The 20,968-nt window shown below is 39.1% G+C and overlaps 1 long non-coding RNA gene across 2 annotated transcripts in view; it reads right to left on the bottom strand.

Moving 5' to 3' along the window:
* The window catches only part of LOC129491230 (uncharacterized), a 134,060-nt gene that overhangs the window by 88,977 nt on the left and 24,115 nt on the right, over positions 1-20,968 (bottom strand). For both annotated transcript variants that reach the window (XR_008660488.2, XR_008660489.2), the window contains exon 3: positions 11,229-11,351. This is a non-coding gene — a long non-coding RNA (uncharacterized lncRNA). The remainder of the gene's footprint in view (positions 1-11,228; positions 11,352-20,968) is intronic.

The raw sequence follows: 20,968 nt of genomic DNA, 5'->3' as shown, positions 1-20,968 counted from the left end.
CAGAAATAAAGATGTTCTTTGAAACCATTGAGAACAAAGACACAACATACCAGAATATCTGGGACACATTCAAAGCAGTGTGTAGAGGGAAATTTATAGCACTAAATGCCCACAAGAGAAAGCAGAAAGATCCAAAATTGACACCCTAACATCACAATTAAAAGAACTAGAAAAGCAAGAGCAAACACATTCAAAAGCTAGCAGAAGGCTAGAAATAACTAAAATCAGAGCAGAACTGAAGGACATAGAGACACAAAAAACCCTTCAAAAAATTAATGAATCCAGGAGCTGGTTTTTTGAAAAGATCAACAAAATTGATAGACTGCTAGCAAGACTAATAAAGAAGAAAAGAGAGAAGAATCAAATAGATGCAATAAAAAATGATAAAGGAGATATCACCACCAATCCCACAGAAATACAATCTACCATCAGAGAATACTACAAACACCTCTATGCAAATAAACTAGAAAATCTAGAAGAAATGGATAAATTCCTCGACAAATACACCCTCCCAAGACTAAACCAGGAAGAAGTTGAATCTCTGAATAGACCAATAACAGGCTCTGAAATTGTGGCAATAATCAATAGCTTACCAACCAAAAAGAGTCCAGGACCTGATGGATTCACAGCCGAATTCTACCAGAGGTACAAGGAGGAACTGGTACCATTCCTTCTGAAACTATTCCAATCAATAGAAAAAGAGGGAATCCTCCCTAACACATTTTATGAGGCCAGCATCGTCCTGATACCAAAGCCTGGCAGAGACACAACCAAAAAAGAGAATTTCAGACCAATATCCTTGATGAACATTGATGCAAAAATCCTCAATAAAATACTGGCAAACCGAATCCTGCAGCACATCAAAAAGCTTACCCACCATGATCAAGTGGGCTTCATCCCTGGGATGCAAGGCTGGTTCAACATATGCATATCAATAAACTTAATCCAGCATATAGACAGAACGAAAGACAAAAACCACATGATTATCTCAATAGATCCAGAAAAGGCCTTTGACGAAATTCAACAGCCCTTCATGCTAAAAACTCTCAATTCAGTATTGATGGGATGTATCCCAAAATAATAAGAGCTATCTATGACAAACCCACAGCCAATATCATACTGAATGGGCAAAAACTGGAAGCATTCCCTTTGAAAACTGGCACAAGACAGGGATGCCCTCTCTCACCACTCCTATTCAACATAGTGCTGGAAGTTCTGGCCAGGGCAATCAGGCAGGAGAAAGAAATAAAGGGTATTCAATTAGGAAAAGAGGAAGTCAAATTGTCCCTGTTTGCAGATGACATGATTGTATATTTAGAAAACCCCATCATCTCAGCCCAAAATCTCCTTAAGCTGATAAGCAACTTTAGCAAATTCTCAGGATACAAAATCAATGTGCAAAAATCACAAGCATTCCTATACACCAAAAACAGACAAACAGAGAGCCAAATCATGAGTGAAGCAAACAATTAGAAAATGAAACAAAAATTTTAATTACAGTCAAGAAACATACCTTAGGAATAAAATCAGCATAGGATATGCAATACTATTACCATTTTAATGTCTCTATTATTTTAACAAAAAATAAAATAATAGGATCCAGAAGTAGCAGAAACCACATTGTAGAACTTTATAACCAGAAACAAGGTTGATGTAATTAACATAGTTGGAATTGAGATGAAGTGGCTATCATAATGTTTTGATTCTATCGAATTTTTTTTTTTGGAGAAGGAGTTTCGTTCTTGTCAACCAATCTGGAGTGCAATGGAGCAACCTCGGCTCACTGTAACCTCTGCCTTCCAGGTTAAGTGATTCTCGTGCCTCGGTCTCCTGAGTATCTAGGACTGCAGGTGCCTGCCAGCATGCCCAGCTAATTTTTGTATTTTTAGTAGAGACAGGGTTTCACCATGTTGGCCAGACTGGTCTCGAACTCCTGACCTCAGGTGATCCACCAGCCTTGGCCTCCCAAAATGCTGGGATTACAGGCATGAGTGATCACGCCTGGCTTCTATGGAACTTTTGACAATGGCTAATTGACCACAGCATTCCTAAGAATAAAATAGATTGACAGTTTACTAAAGAATTACTGTACCTATATAACCAGAAATATTCTAAATCTAGCAGTAAGAAGCTTGATGAATGGCCTTATAGAAAGAGCTTCTTGGCCGGGCACAGTGGCTCACGCCTGTAATCCCAGCACTTTGAGAGGCCCAGGCGGGCGGATCACGAGGTCAGGAGATCAAGAGCATCCTGGCTAACAGGTGAAACCCCCTGTCTCTACTAAGAATACAAAAAATTAGCCAGGCATGGTGGCAGGCTCCTGTAATCCCAGCTACTCTGGAGGCTGAGGCAGGAGAATAGCTGAACCCAGGAGGCGGAGCTTGCAGTGAGCCGAGATCAGGCCACTGCATTCCAGCCTGGCCAACAGAGTGAGACTCCATATCAAAAAAAAGAAAGAGCTTCTTACAAGTTCTGAGAAAGCTCCTTGAAGGTAAAATTGAGCCCTTCTGAGGAGGTCCCTGCATTACGTCCACAGGTAAAAAATTTAAATCTTTCTACAAGCCTTACCCAGAAAGACTTGTGGCCATTTATGATGGTTACTTTGTACTGTGAAATCTTTAGAATTTCTAAATATGGGCTAAGTTGAAGCTAATATCTCAATGTTGCATTGTAGTGTAACATTTCATATTGAGGCTTATGGAGAATAGATGATAAGTAGTTTTGGCCAGGGAACATCTCACAGTAAGTCCAGTGGATCAACATACTCACCCTGTGATCACTCCCAATTTCCAGAATGTATAATCAGAACAGACATACTAAGCAACTGGTAGAATTCCTATACTGACCCCTTGAACTATAGAGTGGTGACTATTATGGCAGAAAGAAGCAAGTAGAGCCTCTGGAACTTCCTTTCTCTACCAGAATAGTTATTCCAAAAGAAACACCACATCCCACTGGGAATCACAGAGATCAGTAACACAAGACATGATTAATACAGGAGTGGTAATTCCTATCACATACCCATTTAACTCACTCATTGGCCTATAAAGAGGAATGACAATGAATTATTGCAAACTTGATCAGGTAGTGTTCCAAACATAGTATCTTTTTAATGAAGCAAATCAATACAATCCTTGGCACCTGGTAGGCAGTTATTAATCTGCCACTTCTCTCTCTCTCTTTCTCATCTGGGCCTTCAGAATTCATTTCATTTATGTTTGGGACAGCAATACACCTTCCTTCCCTCTCTTCCCTTAAGGCTATGTTAATTCTCCTGCTTTCTGTCATAATCTAGCCATAGAGACTTAGTCATCTTGACATTCTACAAAACATTACACTAATCTATTACAAATGACATTCATGCTGATTGGATATGGTGAAAAGTAAAAAACACCTACCAGTACATGCACTACTAAAAGATAGGAGATAAACTCCATTAAAACTTAGAAACCAACCAACTTGGTGCATTTTCTGGAGGCGTAATGGTCTGAGAATTTGTTAGGACATTGCTTCCAAAATAAAAGTTGTTTCTGCTCCCTGCATTGTCCACCACTAAGAAAGAGATCCAATCCTTGATAAGTCTCTTGGATTTTAAAAGCAGTATATAACACATCTGAGTGTGCTGCTCTGACCTGTTTACTGAGTAGCTCACATGACCCCCAGTTTTATGTGGTGGAACAAAGCAAATGAAGGCTTTTGGGCAGGTTTGGTGAAGTGCAAGCTGTTTTGCCTTTAGATCACGTGACCCCAAGCACACAATAGTACTTGAGATATCTAAGGCAAGAAAAATACTGTATGAAGCCTCTGGAATTCTCATAAAAGAGGAAAACAGCACGAGATCCTAGGGTTTTGAAGCAAGGCCATGACCACTTTATGTAGTTATGTTAACTGTTACACCTGTTGAGAGAATTTTGGCTTATACACTAGGAGAGAATGAAAGCCTGTCTGTGAAACATCAAATGACCAGATATGAGCTGTTCTGTGTCCATTTGGTAAAGCCATAAGACTAGGTATGTATAGCAGCTCCATCATGTAAAATGGTATATACAAGATCTATTTGGAACAGGTCTTTGGGCACAAGTAAATGGCATGAGCAAGTAGCTGAGACTCTCACTTTACCTCTCCCTCATCTCAAACCTTCAGCATCATAGAAAATCTGTATGACCATTTGACAAATAATAAAACCTTAGGTCTGATTTACAGATATTACCGCACAATATGCTGGTACAAACTGAAAGTGGCAGCTGCAGAAGTTCAACCCCAATCAGGAATATCTCAAAAAATAGTAGTCAAGGGAGATCCTCCTAGACCATTAAGCAGCACATTTTGTCATCTACTTTGGATAAGATTATCAGGAACTTGGGTCTACAATGATTCACAGGCAGTGGCTAATGGTTTGGCTACAAGGATGGTGTTTGAAAAGAACAAGAAAAATATGTCTTTCCCCCAGGGAGGTCTGCAGGGAGAGTGTGTGGATGTACCCCTACAAATAGGGATGAGTTGTGAACATTTGTGTCCTATGTGATTGCTCACTCATCCCAATCAGGAATGGAGGCTATGTGTGAACTCAAAAAGGGCCTCTACCCATCAATCCTAATCTACCTACCACCTCTGCTGAGTAGTAACTTACCAGTAGCAGGGATCAATGCTGAAAGCCCAATGTGGCGCCATTTTCTGGAAAACCATCTAGTCACATGGTAGCACATTCATTACAGTGGATCTCTTCCATCACAGAAGAGCAACAGTTTCTCTCTACTATTAAATAGGCCTTTCTACAGAATGCAAATCAGCCTACTCTGCCCTTTGCCATCTGTGGATGTATGAAATGCTTATTCACTGTCTTACCACTGACAATATTGCTTCTGACCACATAACTCATTTTCACAGCAAAAGAAACATAACAGTAGCTCATGCTCATGGAATTCCAACTGGTCTTACCACATACTCCATCACTAGATTGATAGAATCATAGAGTAGCTTGCTAAAGACTCATTACAGAGCCAGTTGGGAAACAATACTTGCAAGGTTGGGGTACTATCCTAAAAGATGTTGAATCTATATCCAACATATGGTACTGTTTCCCCCAAAACTACTGTACAGGGGTCTAGGAATCAAACCATGGAAGTAGGAATAGCCCCTTTCGACTTGAAGAATTGATACTTCCTGTCCCTATACTTTGGGGCTGTACTATTTTAAAAAGTCTTAGATCCCAAGAGAGAAATATTGTCACTGGGTGACACAACAATGGTTTCATTGAGCTGAAAGTCAAGATTGAGATCCGTTCATGTTGGATTCCGCATGCTAGCGTTACAACAGGCAAAGAAGTAGATTATTCTTCTGCCTGGGATGATTAATCTTAACTATCAAGGGGAAATTGGGTTGCTGCAGCAAGTGTCCATGTCTAGAACCCAACTAGTGGAACCTCTTCTACCTAATAAAAGCAAGTCATGCAGTACTGACAAGGACTCAGATTGTTCAAGGTAATAATACTGACCAAGTATTGTTAAGCAAACTCAGCAATGTCACCGAATGAGCATTATGAATAATAAGGCTGATGCTCCTTTTCATACAATTAGCACCAGAAAAACCTGAGAGTTTGCATTTAGCTCAGAGCTAATACAAAGTAAATACATTGTTGACTTAATTCAATTAAGAAATTGCTCATTTTCCTTTGGAATTTAAAAACCTTTTATTGCAAATTAAACATGGGAATGTGTCCTAGAAAGAAATGCGGCTCACCGTTTGGGAGTATAAATGTCCCCCAAAATTGGTCAATAAAAATAAATTAAAATGATTTCGTAAAAAGAAAGCAACACTTTAAAGAACCTGGATCCCAATACTGGGATATAGTTCCCAAGTGACTCTATGTTTCCTTGAACTTTACCACATATTCACTCAACTTAAGAGCTTCCCAAAAGAGAGATCTCCCAAGTGGGAAGTGAAATGAGCTTCCTCAGGCAGAAGAAAGAAGCTCTCCATCACCAGAGTACAAGGAGAAGCTGGGAAGCATGAGTCAGAGATGTTGAGGGGAAGGCTTCCGTATCAACTTAGCTCATTTAACTCTCACAACCATCCAATGAGGTAGATATTACTATAATTCCCATTTTACTGAGAGAAAACTGAGGCATAGCGAGCTGAAGAGCTTACCCATAGAAAGCCAGATCTAAGAGGCAGAGGCAGGATTTCCATCCAGATCTGGCCAATACCCAGAGTGTTTTCTTTTTACCTTCACCAGGTTGCTCCAATCTTTCTGTCCCCAAAAGATCTGCCAGGTTTGCTTACAGTGCAGTAATTCACGGATCAAGGAATGAAACATTCCCCAAGAAAATTAGAAGGTCACAGCTAATAGTGACTATGGAAGACATATGGCTGCAAACTGCAGTGCAATCCTGTGCTTTTGGTAATTCTCTCAAGAGAAGATGCATTATGTTAGTTTATCATTTTAAATAAATTCTCAACAAGCTGTTTACCTGTCAGTCTGTATCTGTGGGGACTATTTGTGTAACATCAGATAAATGAGCAATTAGAGAGTTTAAAGGGCTCTTAAATGTGGTGGAGCTTGTAAACCTGAACTCCCAGGGATGGTAAATGTCACATCAAATGTCTTCAGTACATACTCCGTGTCTACCTTTTGTTTCAACAGCTGGATCATGACACTCCCTGTCCTAATCTAAAGACATCTGCCTCCTAGCAGCATATAATGGGAAAACTGGTGACCTGAGCCACAAGTCACTTGGATTCTCGATTCAGCTATTCTTGGGGAACTTTGACCAAGTCAACATTTCTCTGTTATTTTGTTAATAAATTGAGAGGGTGAAATGAGAATTTTTAAAAGGGTACTCCAACCTCTAACTTTCTATGCCTGTATGGATCTATGACTTTGTGTGTAGCTTCATTCTTTACAATTTCCTAGGCAGGATTCTAAACAAGAGCAAGTTTAGCCCTCAACAAATATTGGTGATCATCATCATCATTATTACTTGATAAAGTAGAAAAGCCTATATGAAAAACACTAGTAAAACTAGCAGAACCAGGATCTAAAATTTGACCACTAAAGACTCATTTATTTGGTTTTAAAAGGTTTAAAATATCTCAGACAGGAGGAATGCTTTAAGACAATGGATTTTTTTAAAGTAGAAACAATTTTTTAAAAAAGATAAAGCCCTGTACAAACCACAGGTATAAGTGTTTCTGTATGAATTGGGGATTGGGCAGGGACCGCTCAAGATCCCCCCAGTTAGCCATTATTTGACCCCCACTTGGGCCCCACGGCACTGTCTCAAATACCCAGGATTCCTCAGAGGACAATTTAAAATGTACTGCTTTAAGCCAACAACCATTTACACTCTTTAAGGATTAAAGAGCCAGCAAAGATTAAGATGAGTGATTGGGAATGGAGAAGTGTAGGGTGAGACAGACTTAAGAATACAAGGGAAAGAAAAGAAACTGATCTTTATTGAGGGCCTTCCGTCCACCAGATATTTTGCTATATTCTTTAAATTTGCAGTAATCAGAAAGAATTGAAATTATAAATATTTTCAGAGGCCCAGTACCATGCCATGGCTTTTTAAAGCCAATCCCTCTATTTGTGCAGCAAATCCCATCTCTACTACTCTGCTCAAGACATTGCCCGGAAAGTCTCACCTCTTTCTTCTGTCTCAGTCATCTCTCATCTAGATCACACCCCTAGCTTCCTAATGGCTTCCCCACCCATTCACAATGTATTCTAAAACTCACCACCAAAGTGACCCTTCTCAAGACACAAACCAGATCTTAACTCTACTCTGTCTAGTGTCTGCAAATAATTCCCCGTTACGCACAGAGTAAAAGCCAAACTTCTTCACAGGTCTCCAAGGGCCACACGATCTCAGCCAGGTCCCTGCCTTCCCATCTTCCCTCACTTTCTCTCTGCTATAGCCACACTGGTTCCCTGCTATTCCTGGAAAATCCCAAGCTTGCTCCAGCTTGTTGCCTTTGCATTGGCTATTCCCTCTGCTTGACACATGGCCCACTCTCTACTTCCTCAAGCTTTCATTCACTTCAGTGTCCCCTTCTCAATGAGCCCCCCTTGAATTCCCTATTTAAGGTTGCAGCCCACCCACCCACTTGAGCATTTCAATGTCCTTTCCTATTATGTAAATTTACATGTTGAAGTCCTAAACCCCAGTACCTCAGAATGAGATCTTATTTGGGAATAGGGTAATTGACGATGTGATTAGGAAAGATAAAGTCATAGTGGAATAGAGTGGCCCTAATCCAATATGACTGGTGTCCTTATGGAAAGGGGAAATTTGGACACAGAGATGGACACACAAACAGGGAGAAAACCTTGAGAAGTTAAAATTGTGCTGCCACAAACCAAGAACTATCAGAAGCTAGGAAAGGGGCCCGAAACAGATCATTCCTAGTGCCTTCAGAGGAAGCATGGCCCTACCCACATTTTGATCTCAGATTTCTGGCCTCCAGAACTGTGAGAAAATAAACTTGTATAACATAGTAAACATTAAATTAATATTTTCAAATTAATAAATGAAAAAATTCGCCTCCTCTCCTTTGTGTTCTCAAGAAACAATCATAAAATTCTGCCTTACTTTTTTATGCCTTAGTTCTCAGACTTTTCTCTGACTCTCCCCCAACCCCACCCCACCTTACCTATTTCAACTACCCATCTTCCTACCCCTGGAGACAATAGCAGCATGTTTGGTCCTAATAGTGAGAGGAGTATGATCCAAGAAGGTATAGCTACACTCATGTTGCACATATTTAATTTTCATAGTACCCCTGTGAAGCAGATATTGTAACACCATTTTACAAATGGGGAAATTGAGGCTCATAAAATTAAGTGATATGCCTGTAGCATCCTGTGCTTAAAATGTTGACCTTAGCACAGCAGCTTCTCAGAAGAAGGAGTGGCATCTTCACCTGTGTATTGAGAGCTCCCAGGCCAGGCTAGGCACGCAGTAGGTGCTCTGTGAACACTGCTAACCTCTCCATTGTGTCACCCCTGGCAAATGGCAAAGCTGGACTGAAACACAGCCTGACATGACAGCTCGCACTCTGGCCATACCCAGAGAACATGGCCCACAGAACACGGGCTGCACCACAGCTTCCTTTAATTTTTACTGAAGTTTTTCAGCAGTTTCACCTCCCTACTATCTACCCAAAACAATTTCCCAACCCATGTTAATAACCCTCTGGGCACCCTCACATATACAAATGTGCAAATGTAGGGTTTTTGTCTTTATTTTTTTAATAGGATCTCATACATACATATGTGCATCTTGCTTTTCTCATTCAGCAATATTCCTGAAAACTTCAGGTAAACTGGTTTGACTCTAAATTATTCTTTTTATTGACTACATGGTATGAATGCATCATCATTTATTCAACCTTATGCCATTGTTGGGTGTTTATTTCCTGGGCTTATTGGTTGGTTTTTTGTTCTTAGTGTTGCTACATAAAACATTTTTATTGAGGTGGTATCTATAAATAGATTCCCTGGAGTGAGATTATCATATTAAAAATTAAATGTATATATGCTTCTAGTTGTTATAATGAAAATTTTCAAACATGTAATGAACTCTATTGCCCAGTTTCAGCAGTTATCAACTTATGTCCAATCCAGTTACCTCTAATCTTTTATCCATTTCCCTACAGTGCAGATTATTTTGGAAGGAAAAAGAACAGATTACTTTATTGCTTTATCTGTAAATATTTCTGTCTGTATCTCCAAAAGTTGAAGACTTTTTTTAGTTTTCTTTTTTACCTCATGAACTAAGACAGAGGACTCTTAAATAACATAATCAATATCATAATCACATCTGAAAAAACTAATAATTTCTTCCTCATCATCCTGAGATCATCCAGGTGTCTCTATCATTAGAATGCTTAGGGATGGCCAGGAGTCTCCTGCTAAAATGCCTGGGGTTGGCCAGGAGTCTCTCCTGTTAGAATGCCTAGGGTCGGCCAGGTGTCTCTCCTTAGAATGCTTGAGTTTGCCCAGGTGTCTCTATCACTAGAATGCCTGGGGTTTTCAATGTTTAATTTTGCTCAACTGAATCATAAATTTACACATTGTTCAAATCAACATATATATGTTTTATGCATTATAATTGGTTAATATGCCTGTTGTCTCTCAGGTCTCTCTTATCTATACATTCCCTTCTTCACGTATCCATGTCTCTCTGTCCTTCTGTTGGTCCTTGCTCCCCTCCCCTTCTCTCCCCTTCCCTTCTCTCTCTCTCCAACCCCCCATGTCAATAACTTTGTTGTAGAAACCAGGCCATTTGTCCTGTAGAGATTTCCACAATCTGGAATTTGAAATTGCATCACTACAATATTATTTAGCTGATTCCTCTGTCCCCAACAATTGGTACTTAGATCTAGAAGCTTGGTAAGATTCAGGTTAGACGTTTTTGCAAGAATACTACAGGTAGTATTGTGTACTTCCATCAGGGGGCACATAATGTCTGATCGTCTCCCTTTGGCGCTATTAGCAGTCACTGATGATCTTGGTCTAGATTCTTCTTTTCAGTAGAAGCCGCAAAGGGGAGATACTTTTTAATTCTGCCCTTCATTTGTTAGCTGGCATACTTCTATCAGGAGGAAATTCCCTTTATCAATTTGTTCATTATCCTGAGCTGCAGTTCATATAAGAAAGTCTATATATTCTTTTCCTTTATTTACCAGGTTTAAAAATAATGAATTAGTTGGTCAAGCATGGTGGTGACATCTACAATCTCAGCAATTTGGGAGATTAAGGCGAGACGATCACTTGAACCCAAGTTCAAGATGAGCCTGGCCAGTATAGGGAGACCTCGTGTCAATAGAAAGATTAAAAATTAACCAGGCATGTTGACATATGCGCCCATGGTTATTTGGGGGGCTGAGGTGGGAGGATCGCTTGAGCCTGAATAGAGATCATGCCACTGGACTCCAGCCTGGGCAACAGAGTAAGACCCCCTCTCAAATAATAACAATAGAATTAGTTTTCTAGTATCCTCTAAGTGAGAGCTGCTGGGATCTTCGTTTCACTTATCTTTATGAACTCATGGATTTTAAATGTGAATAGAGGGTTAACAAAACTGGTTCTCTTTCTCTATGGAAAAATGACCTTGATTTAACTTTCTATCTTGGTTTCCCTGGAAACCTAGTAAAGGTGGAATGTCAGCGATGTTACCAAGCAACATTTCCTATGGTAAAAATGACTTCTAATTATTAAACTATACCTGCTCTGGGAGGACTGTAAATGAATTATAAATAGCTGGTGGGAATCCATAGTTTGAATTTCTCTGAATGCAGTGCATTCTTGACACTGGGATGCACCTTGCTAGGACCCCTGGAAGCTATTCCTATGGGAGGAAAAACAGATATTACCTTATATGGAGAATAAGGCAGTTAAGCCAGATGGCTCCCATACTCATTCTCTTAGGCCAAGTTCTGCAAGAAACAGACTATGAGAGAGAGATTTGCACCCAGGTTTATTGGGGAGTGCTTTTGGGGAACGAGGCCAACAGGACTGGACAGATTACTGGGGAGTGCTCTTGGAGAATGTGCCGAACAGGACTGGGCATAGGAAAAAGCTAAACTGTAATATAGTTACAACTGTAAACCTTAGCCAATTCCTCAAGGACCTCCTCACTAGCATGGGTGGCCCTTAAAGTTGTCCCAATTTAGGCAGGGCTGCTCCCTGAATAGGGAAGTAACCCTGGGCAAGGCAGCTTCCCTCCTCTGAAAGCAATTCCCGGAGAAAGATTCAGCTGTGACCTATGAGCAGCCAACACTCTAAGCAACTGGAGAATGAGTGCCTCAATCCTACAAAGGTAACTGTGCAGCACACCACAGCATCACTATACCCACTCATTTGGCTTCATTTCTTCACACCTGACCCTGCCCTGCTGCTGTGCTGTTTTTCCTGTTCTACCATTTATCTTACATTTCCTGCCCAGATCTGGAATCACTCATTCCTCCAAAACGCCCTACTTCCTTTTAGTCATACTCAGAGACTACTTTGGGGAAAAAATGAGACCCATTACTACTGGGTAAGTCATGGTCTCTGGGCCTTTTCTGCGGCCAGTTTTAGAAATATTCTTTTTTCCAGATAAAATACATCATGGTTTGATATTGATATTTCAGACTCAAATTCAGGACTGTAAGATTTTCCTGACATCAGGAGTTGCCCATCGGTCTGTCCTTTCTATGTCAAAAATTCTGATTCACATTGACATCAACATAATTCATCATTTCATTGTACAAAACATGCACAACACTTTCAGAATAACACTACCCCTAACGATGTGACTACTGGAATAATTTTTAAATTATCTTTGTTTTATTTGTTTTTAGGGATAAACCCCACTGGAGATGTACAGTAAAATTACTGTGCTTTAAACTAACTTGAAATAATTCCCCACCAACTTTGTAGTTACACTCATTTGTTTTGCTTTGCTTTTTTTACAATTGCTCTTTTTACTTTTGTTTATAATTATGTAAAATATTTTGATGATTTTAAAACCACTTCTTTAAGTTGAGGTATACAGTCCCTTCCACTCTGTTGCCACCTTTGATCATAAATCTAAGCTTTTGGTTTATCTTTTCATATCATATGAATATATAAAACAGAGACCTAAGACCTTTACTGAGATGCATGGTAGCATATTACATGTACATTTCTACACCTTGCTTTTTTCACTGAATAATATATCTTTAAAACCAGTTTAGGATGCTAGACAGGGGTTTTTCTTGTTGTAATAGCTGCAGTAGACACCATTGTGTGGATGTACCTTAGTTTATATAACCAGTTCCTATTGATGCATATTCAGATTGTCTCTAGTTTTGTGCACCAATAATGCCATAATCATCCAATAAATGATTTTTTTTATTTTTGTCCGTGTATCTTTGGGAGAGATCCTCAGAAATAGTATTGTTAAGTCAACAGGTAAATGTAATTTAGACAGTTATGTCAAATTCCCTTCTAATAGGGTTTGTGTCATATAACATTCTCACCAGTAATGTATGGGAACGCCTGGTCCCCAAGTTTTGCTATGGAGTGTGTTCACAGTTTCTTTGAATTTTGATAATCTGATGGGCAAAAAATGTTATCTCAGTCCAGTTTTATTTTGCACTTCTATTATGAGCAAAAGTGAGTACATTTACATATGGTTACAGGCCATTTATGTTTTTTCTGTAAACTGTCATATTCTTAGCTCATTTTTCTATAGGAGTCTTGATCTTTTTAATCTAAAATTTTAAGAAGCTTTCTAGATGTTAAGGAGATAAAATCCTTGCCTATGATATAGGCCACAAATTATTTCTAATTTTTTATTGGTCTTTCTGCTTTGTTAGTGGGGTTGGTATTCTTGTGGGTTTTTTTTCTTTTTGCTGTCTCTGTCCTTTAAAAGATTGTTGCTGTAATTATCAGTTTTTCATTATCAATCTTTTTCCCTTTATTGCTTTTGTATTTTGTGTCATAATTAGAAAGTTTTTCCCCAATCCCAGGTTATAAAGCAATTAACACAAGCTTTCTTCTATTACTTATAAGATTCTTTTAACCACATTTAAATCTCTGATCCTTTCAGAATTTTCCCTGTGGATAGTATGAGAAATGGATCCAATTTTGTTTTTATACATAAGGCTATCCAGTCCTCCTAACCCTATATATTAAATACTCCTTTTCCATCACTGATTTGAAAAGATATCATTATCAGACATTAAATTTCCATTTGCAATTTGGTCTATTTGAATTTTTTTATTCTAGCAGTCAGTCTATTATTTTACCACTACCAATACTGTTTGAAATAAAAAGTTATTGTGTTTTAATATTTATGTACGGCATTTATTGCACATGGGTTTCTCGAATCTTTAAAGATTTATCAGAGGAGGCCGGGCACGGTGGCTCACGCTTGTAATCCCAGCACTTTGGGAGGCCGAGGGGGGCGGATCACGAGGTCAGGAGATCAAGTCCACGGTGAAACCCTGTCTCTACTAAAAATACAAAAAAAAATTAGCCGGGCGTGGTGGCGGGCGCCTGTAGTCCCAGCTACTCGGAGAGGCTGAGGCAGGAGAATGGCGTGAACCCGGGAGGAGGAGCTTGCAGTGAGCCGAGATTGCGCCACTGCACTCCAGCCTGGGCGACAGAGCGAGACTCTGTCTCAAAAAAAAAAAAAAAAAAAAAAAAAAAAAAGATTTATCAGAATTCCCTGTCAAAAAATATTTGGTCCTGGCGCCCATTTGTGGGAGAGCTCATTTGTTATTTTCTCTACTGAATCTGTGACAGTTGGTCTGTTTAGACTTTCTATTACTGCTGGGATGAATCTGGCAAGTTGCATTTTTCTTAAAAAATGTTCATTTCGTTTAGGTTTTACAATTAATTTGTTTCCATAGTTGTACACAATAGTCCAGTATAATCTTTTAGAATTTCTGTTTTGATTATTACATATCACTTTTATTTTGTGTATTTACACTTTCTCCATTTTTTTTCTGCTAGATATGTGGGTGTTTTGACAATGCGGTTCATTTATTTTTCAAAGAATAAACTTTTTAGTTTATTTGTCATTTATTTGTCAACAGAAGTTTTCTGATGCATTAATTTCTGCTTTTATCTTTATTAATTTCCTCCTTCTGCTTTTTGTTTACCTTGTTCTTTTAGAGGCTCTTTGAATTGGGTCTTAACTCACTTCTACTTTTCATTTTTATTGATAAAGATAGTTAATATTATAAATTTTTCTTTGAAAACTACTTTATGTAGATTATAATATGTCATGATTTTATTATTTTATCCATAATAAATTATGCAATTTTATTTGCATTTTTGCTTTGATCTAAATGTTACTTAATATATGTTTTTTTAAGTTCCTGGGAGGAAGATCCTTTGGATATTTCCTTTCCAGCATTAATTTCATTAATTTTTTCATTGTGACCAGAAAATATTATTCCTACTCCTTGGAATTTATGGAGGTTTTCTCTGATTGCTAAAATATGGTTAATTTTCATGAATGACTCATGTGCATTTGTTTTTGCTTTTTAAGTTTTAAGTTTGGGGTTACATGTGAAGGTTTGGTACACAGGTAAACATATGCCACGGGGATTTGTTGTACATATTATTTCATCAGCCAGTTATTAAGCCCAGTACCCAATAGTTACCTTTTCTGCTCTTTTCCCTCCTCCCACTCTCCCCCCTCAAGTAAACCCCAGTATCTGTTCTTTCCTTGTTTTTGTTCATAAGTTCTTATCATTTAGCTCCCAGTTTTAAGTGAGAACATGTGGTATTTGGTTTTCTGTTCCTGTGTTAGTTTGCTAAGGATAACAACCTCCAGCTTCATCCATGTTCCCACAAAAGACATGTGCTTTTTCTTTTTTATTGTGGAATAGTATTCCATGGTGCATGTATACCACATTTTCTTTATTCAATGTGTCACTGATGGGCATTTAGTTTAATTTTGAGTCTTTGCTGTTATGAATAGTGCTGCAATGAACATTCATGTGCATGTGTCTTTATGATAGAATGATTTATACACCTCCGGGTATATACCCAGCAATGAGATTGCTGAGTTGAATGGCAGTTCTGCTTTTAGCTCTTTGGGGAATCACCATACTGCTTTCCACAATGGTTGAACTAATTTACACTCCCACCAACAGTGTATAACTATTCCCTTTTCTCTGCAACCTCACTAGCATCTAATATTGTTTTACTTTTTAATCATAGCCATTCTGACAGGTGTGAGATGGTATGTCATTCTGGTTTTGATTTGCATTTGTCTGATGATCAGTGATATTGAGCTTTTTTTCATATGATTTTTGGTGGCATGTATGTCTTCTTTTAAAATGTGTCTGTTCATGACCTTTATCCACTTTTTAATGGGGTTGATTTTTCTTATAAATTTGTTTAAGTTCCTTATAGGTGCTGGATATTAGACCTTTGTCAGATGCATAGTTTCCAAATCTTTTCTCCCATTCTGTAGGTTGTCTATTTACTCTGTTGACAGTTTCTTTTGCTGTGCAGAAGCTCTCCAGTTTAATTAGATCTCATTTGTCAATTTTTGCTTTTGTCGCAATTGCTTTCAGTGTCTTTGTCATGAAATAGTTGCCCATTCCTATGTCCAAGATGATATTGCCTCGGTTGTCTTACAGGTTTTTTTTTTTTATAGTTTGGGTTTTACATTTAAGTCTTTAATCTATCTTGAGTTAATTTTTGTATATGGTGTAAGGAAGGGGTCCAGCTTCAATCTTCTGCATATGGCTAGCCAGTTATTCCGGAACCATTTATTGAATAGGGAGTCTTTTCCGCACTGCTCATTTTTGTCAGCTTTGTCACAGATCAGATGGTCATAGAAGTGTGGCTTTATTTCTGGGCTCTTTATTCTGTTTTATTGGTCTACGTGCCTGTTTTTGTACCAGCACCATGCTGTTTTGGTCACTATAACCTTGCAGTATAAAGTTGAGTAACATCATGCGTCCAGCTTCATTCTTTTTGCTTAGGATTGCTCTGGCAATCTGGGCTCTTTTTTGGTTCTATATGAAATTTAAAGTAAATTTATCTAGCTCTATAAAGAATGTCATTGGTAGTTTGATAGGAATAGCATTGAATCTGTAAATTGCTGTGGACAGTATAGCCATTTTAATGACACTGATTCTTCTTATCCGTGAGCATGGGATGTTTCTCCATTTGTTTGTGTCTTCTCTGATTTTTTTGAGCGATATTTTGTAATTTTCATTGTAGAGATCTTTCATCACCCTGGTTAGCTGTATTCCTAGTTATTTTATTCTTTTTGAGGCACTTGTGAATGGGATTGCCTTTCTGACTTGGCTCTCCATTTGGCTGTTGTTGGAGTATAGGAATGCCTGTGAATGCATCGTGAAATTCTTGTATTGTGTTATTCAGCTCTGTCAGAACTGTTACGGTCTTTTTTATACTACTTCCTTCTTCAGCTCCTGTATTGCTTTATTGTGATTCTTATTTTCCTTGAATTGGGTTTTCCTATCCTCCTGAATCCTGATGATCTTAGTTGTTATTTATATTCTGAATTCTATTTCTGTCATTCTAGCCAGTTCAGCTTGGTTAAGAACTCCTGTTGGAGAATTGGCACAATTATTTGGAGGACATATGATAGATACTCTGGCCATCTGAGTTACCAGCGTTCTTGCACTGGTTCTTTCTCATCTCTGCATGTGGGTGTTTTTTTTTAACTGCAGTGTAGATTGAGTACAGTCAATACACTTATTTTCTGGATGTCTTCACTGGGCCAAGACTTTGTGCAGGATCTTTATTTGAAGCTGGCTTCTGTCTCTGGTTTCAGAGGAAGGTATGTTAGTGAGGGATTTTTGGTGCTGAAGGTTTAGGGTGCGATTCAGCAGGTGGAACTTAGGTTTATTGGTCAGTTGGTAGACTCTTACTTGGTTGTGTGGCTCCCTTATGTTCTGTCACAGTTGCAACCATGTTCACTGCCAAAGCTTTGAAAGTGTGGGTTCCTCTATTATCCCTTGAGTGATGGCTATAGATCATAACTGGGCATTCCTAGGCTGCCCACTGCAGCTCTGAGATGATCCCAGTGTTTGTGTCCCTTCCCCAACTTGGAGGTAGTAGAGAAAGGTATCTTAGTAGTGGCTGTGTCCAAGGGTCATTTGCGTGTCTCCTGGGGGCTCTACCCCAGAGAGACGCAGGCCAGCAATCACTCAGTGCAATCAGCCTAGGATGGAGGGTCTGTTCTATGGGCCCAAGCCAGGGGGTTCCTGTCTTGTGATGAGCAGTAGGGGGCAGGGGGATCCCTTGGGAGAGAGACTAGACACTTCTCCTTGGGTTGACTGCAGCTTGTTGGAAGTATGGATAAGGCACTTAGGGTCTTTGGTCCTTCATTACTACAAGGGTGGCAAGGGCAGTTCCACTGCCAAGGCAGTGGCAGAGAGGCTTTCAGTTGCCCCTGGAGGCTCTGTCTGGGGAGTTGCCGAGTTGCTACTGGCTCAATAGCTCTGGCGAGGGGTGGCTGGAGGCCCAGGCCTGGAGGACCTGCCTTGTGAAGAGATACGGGATTGAGCACCCATGTAACAATCTGGCCACTTTTCCATAGAGCTGCTGTAGTATGCTTGGGGCCCATTCCATTCCCTGTCACCACAGAGGCAAGTTAATGCTTTCTTTGTAATTAGACTATATCTGATATCTGTATAATATCTTCAGTTCTTCTTTACCAGGGGTCTTACTCTGTTCTGAAACATGGTATCTCAGGCAGCTCCAGCACCACTGGACACAGGAAACTCCTGGGTCTCTGACTCTAGCTCTCCTCAACCCCTTCTCTCATGTGCATTTGAAAAGATGGTCTGTTGTCTGTTACTAGGATTCAGAAGTATTCATTATATTGTTTAGATTTACAATCTTACAAATGTTTGTACAATTGATCTGTCTGATTGAAGAGCTGTATTAAAGTCTTTAATTTTTTATAGGTGAGTTAAGCCTATTTATGTTGTTTGATTTGAGCAGTATTGTTGGCTTTACTTCTATCATATTATTTTATATTGTACTTTTATTTTTACTATATACACAAAGACTATATTTAAGCTACATGCTCTATTTCTGTTCTCCATTTTAGATATTTTTCCAATTAAAAATTATTTGTTTAATAGCTACTATACCAGATTAAAGATAGTGAAAAAAATTCTACTCTTATATTGAGAAATAAAGTCTATAAAGTCTAATTCTTCCTCTTAAATCTTGTCTGGCTTTAGTAACTGCTTGATCAATAGAGTGCAGCAGAAATAGTGTTGTAAGACATCAATATTAGGTCAGAAGACGCCTAGTAGCTGTCACACAGATCCCTTAAAATATTTGCCCTGAGAGCCTGAGCTGCCATATAAGAAGTCTGATTACTTGAGGCCACCAAACTAAAGAGACCATGGCAGTCTTAGCTGAACCCAGTCTTTGAATGAACTCTGCCAAAGTGTCAGACATGTGAGAAAAGCCAATTTGAATGTTTCAGAGTAGAAGACTTCTTAGTTCCAAGTCATTAAAAAAATCTATGTCCAATCATTAGTTAACCATTAAGTTAACAGAATAGAGATTTCAGTGACCACACATAAAAAGAATACAGACCTTACAGAATTTGTTCAGAAAGTTACTTAGCAAACCAAAACTATAAGCAGCAACAACAACTAACCCTGGGGAAGGCAGAGTCTGAATTCCAGAATTCAGATTATTATCTTTGAAATGTCTGGCTTATTACTCTGTTTTTATATTACTATAAATATATACCTGAGACTGGGTAATTTATTAAAAAAAGAAAATTCGCTCATGGTTCCGCAGGCTGTACAAGAAATATAGTGACTTCTGCTTCTGGGGAGGCCGCAGGAAACTTATAATCTGATGTAAGGTGAAGGGGCACCCAGGATTTCACATGGCCAGAGCAGCAGGAAGAGAGAGTAGGGGGAGGTGATAAATACTTTTAAACAACCAGATTTCATGAGAACTCTCTATCACAAGAGCAGCACCAAAGGGGATGGTGTTAAGCCATTCCTGAAAAACTGCTCCCATGATCCAATCACATCCCACCAGGTCCCACCTGCAACATTGGGGATTACAATTCAACATGAGATTTGGCTAGGTACACAGAACCAAACCATATCATCTCATTATCAACAAAAAATTACAAGACATACCAAAAAAAAAAAAAGAGAGAGAGAAAGTATGGCCCGTTCATGGAAGAAAAACAAGCAGTCAATACATATTATTCCTGAAATGCAGACACTGGTTTTCTAGGAAAGGACTCAGAATTCACTATTTTAAAAAACGTTGAAGAACTAAAGGAATTTATGCCTGCAGAACTAAAGGAAAGTGTAAGAACAATAATAAAGATTATGAGTAAAGACAAACATTAAAAAAAAAAAGAAATTCAGCAGTCCATTAAAAAAATAGAAATTCAGGATGACATAAGACATCATTGCCAGGCATGGTGCTTCATGTCTGTAATCCCAGCACTTTGGGAGGCTGAGGTGGGCAGATCATGAGGTCAGGAGATAGAGACCATCCTGGCTAACACGGTGAAACCCCGCCTCTACTAAAAATAGAAAAAATTAGCCAGGCATGGTGGCACACACCTGTAGTCCCAGCTACTTGGCAAGCTGAGGCAGGATAATCGCTTGAACCCCGGAGGTGGAGGTTGCAGTGAGCCGAGATCCCACCACTGCACTGCCTGGACAACAGAGCAAGACTCCATCTCAAAAAAAAAAAAAAAAGACATCATCAAGCATACTAGCATAGGCTGGTATATGGTAATTATAGAAGTACAAAAGAGAGAGAATGAGGAAGAAAGAAAATTGAAGAAATAATGGCTAAAAACTTCCCAAAGTTGATGAAAAACATGAAGCTACATATCAGAAGTCTCCACAAATTTGAAACATAATAATAAACTCCAAGAGATTCACCCTGGACACATCGTAATCAAACTATTCAGATAGAAACCTGAAAAAATAAGAGAAAAGCCATGAATTTACTTATCTCACATGAGAAGTGATTCACACACAATCTTCAGTAAGATTAACAGTAGATTTCTCTTCAGAAATAATGGAAGCCAAGACTACAGGGAGGCAGAGCAAGATGGCCAATGAGAAATTTCCATCAATCATCCCCTGCACGGGAACACCAAATTGAACCGCTATTCACACACACACAAAAAAATACTTTCATAAAATCCAAAACTCAGGTGAGCAATCACATTACCTGTTTTTAATATCATAGTAAGAAAAGAGGCACTGAAGGGGGTAGAAAACATAGTCTTGAATCACCTGCAGCACACCCCACTCTCATTCCCTGGTGGCAGCTGTGTGGCACACAGAGAGAATGTATGTGCTTGGGGGAGGGAGAGCAAAGTGATTGTGGGATTTTGCATTGGAACTCAGTGCTGTCCTATCACAGCAGAAAGCAACACAGGGCAGAACTCAGTGGCACCCACAGAGGGATCATTTAGACAAGCCATAGCCAGAGGCA

This window comes from Symphalangus syndactylus, chromosome 10 (genome assembly GCF_028878055.3).
Source record: "Symphalangus syndactylus isolate Jambi chromosome 10, NHGRI_mSymSyn1-v2.1_pri, whole genome shotgun sequence".
NCBI classification, from domain to species: domain Eukaryota; kingdom Metazoa; phylum Chordata; class Mammalia; order Primates; family Hylobatidae; genus Symphalangus; species Symphalangus syndactylus.
The sequence above is the reverse complement of the archived record's forward strand: the minus strand, read 5'-3'. Positions and strand labels throughout refer to the sequence as shown.